This window comes from Pteropus alecto, unplaced genomic scaffold (assembly GCF_000325575.1).
Source record: "Pteropus alecto unplaced genomic scaffold, ASM32557v1 scaffold5, whole genome shotgun sequence".
Classification (NCBI taxonomy): Eukaryota; Metazoa; Chordata; class Mammalia; order Chiroptera; family Pteropodidae; genus Pteropus; species Pteropus alecto.
The window spans coordinates 14515626-14522192 of NW_006441953.1; positions in this window are offsets into that span (position 1 = coordinate 14515626).

Below are 6567 nucleotides of genomic sequence, written 5' to 3' on the forward strand. Positions count from 1 at the left end.
GGGTGTATAGAGACAATTAGATTAATTTTCACTTGCTGCAAACATATTTGGTGAAAAATATAATTTAATACAATTAGGGATGAATGCATGTACTCAAAACTTCACATACAGTTCAATTTGTAGATCACTTTTTGATCAGATTCAACATTGCAATCACTGTTCTGGGTGCTATGGTGGTAGAAAAATAAACAGAATTTGGTGTTTGCACTCTAAGAGCTTACAGTATGTGAGATAACACAAATATTGAGAAAGTATAAACACATGCAGTGTTGTGCTAAAAAGACTTATATCTGAGGGAATAATTCTTCCTGGGGAGATGACATTTAATCTGGATTTTGAAATAATTGGCTTTTGCCTACCAAGGAATGGAGTAGGGATGAGGGGAACATTCCAGTGAAAGGAATGGTATAAGTCAATGTATGGAGACATGAAATGGTATTATGTAGTTGAGGTTCTTAAACTGGTCCAGAATGGATTGTCCAGATTATCTGAGAGAATGAGGTGAGAAAACAAGGTAGTTAAGGTTTTATTTAGTGCTATGCTAGTGTTACTTCAGGCACTTCCATTAAAATGGTAAATCACTAATATTTCCAAATAGTTCATAGAGAAGAGTGGACTACAACAGATAAGAGGATACTCTAGTAAGTTAGGTAACAGATTGTTGGCAGTGCAGCTAGAGAGTAGAAGGAAAATTGGAGAAATAGTTTAAAGACAGACTTCGGAAACACAGGTAGAAAATGAGAATAAAGAATAGAAGAAAATTCATAAAAATTTTTTCTAAGACCAAGGCTACTGATAAGGGGGATAACATCCAAAGTATATACATATATATATACTCACAAATAAAAACAAAAAGGAAGCAATGCAATTAAAAAACAGGCAGAGCACCCGAACAGACACTTCTCCCAAGAAGACATACAAATGGCCATCATATATATTTAAAGATGTTCAACTTCACTAGCTGTTAGGGAAATGTAAGTCAAAACCACAATGAGATACCACCTCACACCTGTTAGAATGGCAATCATCAATAGGACAAGTAATCATAGGTGTTGGAGAAGTTGTGGGGAAAAAGGAAACCACATACACTGCTGATGGAAATGTAAATTGGTACAGCCACAATGGGAAACAGTATAGAGGTTCCTCAAAAAATTAAGAATAGAGCTACCATATCACCCAGCAATCCCTCTTCTGGGTATCTACCCCCCAAATTTAAAACATCTGTAAAGATATATGCACCCCAAGGTGCACTGCAGCGTTATTCATGGTGGCCAAGTCATGGAAACAAATGAAGTGTCCTTAGATAGATGATTAGATAAAGAAAATGTGGTACATATATACAATGGAATATTACTCAGCCCTAAGAAAAGATGAAATACTGCCATTTGCGACAACATGGATAGATCTTGAGATTATCACGCTAGCTGAAATAAATAAGGCAGAAAAAGTTGAGCACCAAATGATTTTACTCTCATGTGGGATAGAAAACTGAAAGCAACAAATGAATAAAATGAACAAATAAAAACTCATAAACACAGACAATATTTGAGTGGTTACCAGAGGGAAAGGGTGATAATGGTAAAGGGGTCAAATATATGGTGACGAAAGAAGCTTTGACTGTGGGTGGTGAAGACATAATGCAATACACAGATGATGCATCATTAAATTGAACACTTGAAACCTATATAATTTTATTAACCAATGTCACCCTAATAAATTTAATAAATTTTTTAAAAAGGGAACAAAAAACACTCTAAATCAGTTTTTTTTAAGTGGAAGAGTGGTAATATGTTATTGATACTTATTTGACAGTCAAAAGTACTATACAAACTTTCCCCTCAAATGCATACATACATACATGCATACATACATACATAAAATATCCTTCGACATCATTTAAACTTTCAAATTATAGAGCTATATTGCAAAGAAATATAAGAAAACAGATGTATAAAACGATAATATCTCTCAAGCAATATACTTATCAAAAGGTAAAGAACACTGGTCTGGCAATTAGCTATATGCTTTGTAAGAACTTTATTATAGTTAATGTTAAATATTCAACATGAAGATAGCATTATACACATTTTATTTTTCTCTGTTTGCCCCAATGGGAGTACTAATGTAAACATCGAGTTTAAAAAAAGTATCCCTAAACATTAACAACCCTTCGGTGATTATACATTATATTTTTATTAGATAATTCTATATAAGTTACAATGAACAAGAAGTAAACATTATCGACTGTGAATAATCTAGATCTTATGAATCTATCTCCAGAAGGTAGATTTTTATTATTACTTCTAAAATATAAAACCCAAGAAGGCAGAGAAGATGAAAATATCATATTCAAATTACTTATACAGATACACATACATGTATCTGCGTGTGTGATGCTTGATGATCATCCTAATATCCCTTTCACAAGCCCTTTTCACTTTCATTTACAAACGCTTTTCCTCATTGTTCTAGTTTAAGAGTAAATCTTCAACATCTATACACTGATGCTCTGGAAAACGAGGCCTCTTTCCGTTAATCTCAATAGTCCCAGAGAGGTTAGCAAAATAAAGCATTTCATTTCTACATTTTTGCACTTGACTTGGCTTTAGACTGATACTAGATGATATTACTACTTTGGGGAAGAGGAGAATAAAATAAAGAATAAAATTACCATTTCAAAAGTAGTTACATCTTGGGGCTACTATACCTATAAGTTTTCATTTAAAATAACAACTCTAAGAATGATGCCTATTGCTGAAATTCTCAATGACTCATTCTATTTTAACTAATTCTCTGTTACTGGCAGATATGAAAACATTAATAGGGCTTGAGAAATGCTCCACATGGGTAATATTTAAGTCATTAGGGTCAGAGCAATGTGAAGTTTTGCATGCATAAAGAGATGAGTTTGTTACAGCAAAGTATTCCTACTATGTCCTTTCATTTGTAATATAGAATTATGCTTGGCTTGTCCTTATTTTACTGTGAGAGTATAGAGATGCAACATGCACACAAGGGGACCACCTCATATATCTTTGACTCATTCAATAAGCTTTACAGTGCCTTGCATTTATAAAAAGAACGTTTGATGCATTTATGGTCTATGCTCAGTTATAAATGTTTCAACTGAAGGAGAGAGTTAAAGGTCAGTGTTTAATCTGCTAAGATAAGACTTTTCATACTTAGAAATAATAGTGCAATATGCAGAAATTCAACACTCACATATTGTAAGGAATCTAAATAATAACGAAGAGTAGTAGGCTATCCAAAACTCTGAATAAATAAGGTTTAAGGCACTTGCACTTAGACACACTTGACAATTGTTAATTGTTTTTTTCCCTAAGTATACTTATTGCAAGGAGGAACAACAACAACAACAACAACAACAACAACAATTGTTTAGTAGTGTCTTTCTTTCTCTCTCTCACACACACACACATCCAAATCTTCTCATTAAAATGCGTGGATACCTGAATTAAACCTACAGGTATAATTTAAAGTGATGCCTGAATAAGTTCTGTTAAAAAAACTTTTTTTTAAAATAAGAATACTGCTTTAGATATAACAGTTCAAAACTCAGTTCATAATTAAATACATATGATGGATTTTACTGAGTGCTTAATGCATGTAAAATTCCCTTTGACAATTCAAATTTAAACTCACTTTAGTTCTTATAAATCTTGCAAGAGTATAATTGACTTAACATTTTTTTTTCCAAAATAGCTAATACATAACTTTCATTTCTATCTGGATTTTCATACAAATGAGAATAAGAAATGAAGGAGGAAAAAAGGTACCTGGTAATAATCAACAGAGAAGCAGCTTGGGAAAACCAAATGCATTTTTTTCCTCTCCTGTGCAGTCTTTTGTTAAGTTTTTTGGTGATTTTGAATATGATTCATTACAACCAACACAGTAAATAGGGTAAAATTAATTTTAGAGTTGCAAATATTCTGATAGGAATCAGCAAAGAGAATGCTCCAGGCAGAAATTAACAATTTTTCTCTGGAGATTATAAAACCAATTTCCCACATGCCAAAGATATAAGTAAATGTATGTGCAAAACTATCTAGATAAAACAGTATTTTTCTATAACTTTAAGTACAAACAATTTATATCATGCCACAGTTCTATTTCCTTGACTTATTCACTTATAACTTGCCCAGAAAATTGGACTGGAGTGAAAAAAAGCACTGAAGGGGGAGCCTGGAGTTTTGGAATACAATTCTGTTCCCAGTTCATAAACTTGAATTAGCCCCTGTTAATTTCTCTAAAACTCAGTTTCCTCTAAAATGAGAGGATAAAAGTAGATTAACACTAAAAAAGCCAGAATTCTAAAATTCTGCTTCTGGCTTCCAATGCTTATCCATGTGGGAAAGAACAAGTATCTTACTTATTAGCGAGTGACCTGCTTTCTATTAAGATGTCTCCAGTAGTTCTACTTCTGAAACTAAGAGTGGACATAGCATATGCTCAAATAATAAGAATCATATCATAGCAAATTTCTTCTAGGATTTATGAGCTCATCTCAGTGTTACAGAAGTTCATTGCCTGCAGAAATACTTAGCGTTTATTTACTTTTTTGTTTGACACTGACTTAAATTACCTCCCACATTTTTTCTCTGAACCTGTTTCAGCCCCACTGATCTTACAGCATCCCTGTATCTTAGCTAAACTGCTCTTCTTGAGCAAGTCTACTTACTGAAATCTACTTCTCTTTTAAACCCCAGCTACATTTTTTCGCTTGTCTTTGGGACCTTTCCTGAATGAAAGAAATCTGAGCTAATATTTGATTATGCTTCAAGCTAGGATTTGAATGAACTTGTATTACTCATCTGTGTATGGTGACTGCGGTGGAGTTTATATGACACATCCACAGCAAAGTAGCAAGGGTGAAAAACATACTCATTCACGTTGTATTCCTTCCTTCTTTCCTTCCTTCCTTCCTTCTTTCCTTCCTTCCTTCCTTCCATCCTTCCTTCCTTCCTTCCTTCCTTCCTTCTTTCTTTCCTCCAGTATTTGCCTTGTCCTAGCCATGATATAGGCACAAGATTAAACACTGTAAATGTAAACATAAATCAATCATAATCTGAAAGAAGGGACAGGCACATGAAGATAAATAATCACAATACATTATTACAAATGCTAATGGAGACATGTCAAGTCTTCTTTTCATATTTTTGGTTACCAGTCAGTATGGCAAGAGCATGGGCTTAGGAATGTAAGGGACCTACCTACTCCACTCCCTAGCTGTGTAGTTTTGAGATGTTTTTTAGCTTCTCAGGGGCTCAATTTCCCCGCATGTGAATTGGGAAAATAATATTCTCCTCCTTAGTTTTTAGAAAGAATTAAACAGATAACATATCACGTAGTAAGCAATAAATACATTATGTATGATATATGTTTATAGATATGTCTATGCCTAAGATGTGGCTGTATGTATCTTGAGGGCAAAGCCTCTGATCCACTATCAATCACTTTTCCTAACATGTATCTTACACGTAGTAGATATTTAATAAGTGTTTTTAAATGTATGACTGCCCAGGGTTCCCTGACTTTTTTCTGGGTGTATTTATTTGCCTATCCAGCCAGGCCAAATAGCTTTAGACAAATTCTCTCTGCAGACACATGTTGCTTGTGTAATGGAAATCCACTTTACCCAGACAGCAGATTAAGCCAAACTCAGATCTACAATATTGGTTAGATGTGAGTTCACTTTTGTCTCCTTTTAGGCTGCATCACTAATGCAACATCCATGCTCTGTAGTGTATTCCAGAGTTACCCAGACTACGTCTATGGCAGATGAAATCATTATCTCTCTCTCTGTGTTATAGACCGAATTGTACACTCACCGAATTCATATGTGGAAATCCTAACAGCTGATCTGACTGTATTTAGAGATAGGACCTTTAAAGAGGTGAGCAAAGTTAAATGAGCCATAAGGGTAGGGACCTAATCCAATAGGGCTGGTGTCCTTATAGGAAGGCAAAGAGACATCAGGGGTATGAACACACAAAGGGCCATGGGACAAAACAAGAAGGCAGATAGCTGCAAGCCAAAGAAAGAGGCCTCAGGAGAAACCAAATCTTCCTATGCCTTGACCTTGGACTTCCAGCTTCCAGAACTATAAGAAAATAATTTTTTGTTGTTTGAGCCTCTTGGCCTTTGGTATTTTGTTAGGGCCGCCCTAGTATACTACTACATTCTGTATTAAAATGCTGGCCAAGTATGTATCTAGCTAATCTATTTTATTTTAGATGCAGAAGGGACTATTGGAAACAAGTTAACTTTCCTGATAACCAAAGCAAGAAAGAAGACCAACATTGATATTATGTGTTTACTATCTACCTGTTAAACAACTTTGTAATGAGAGGAAAATTAAAGTGACCAAACTGATGTGACCCAAGTAGTCTGGTTTCGGACCCCATGTATATCCACAGCACTATTCTTCCCACCAGTTCTAGCAATGGTTAGCTTTGTGGCTGTGTAAAATCTGCTGAACATTTTTGAGTCCTTGCAAATTGAGTGTAGTAACATGTATACTGCATAATTATTGGAAAAATTAGT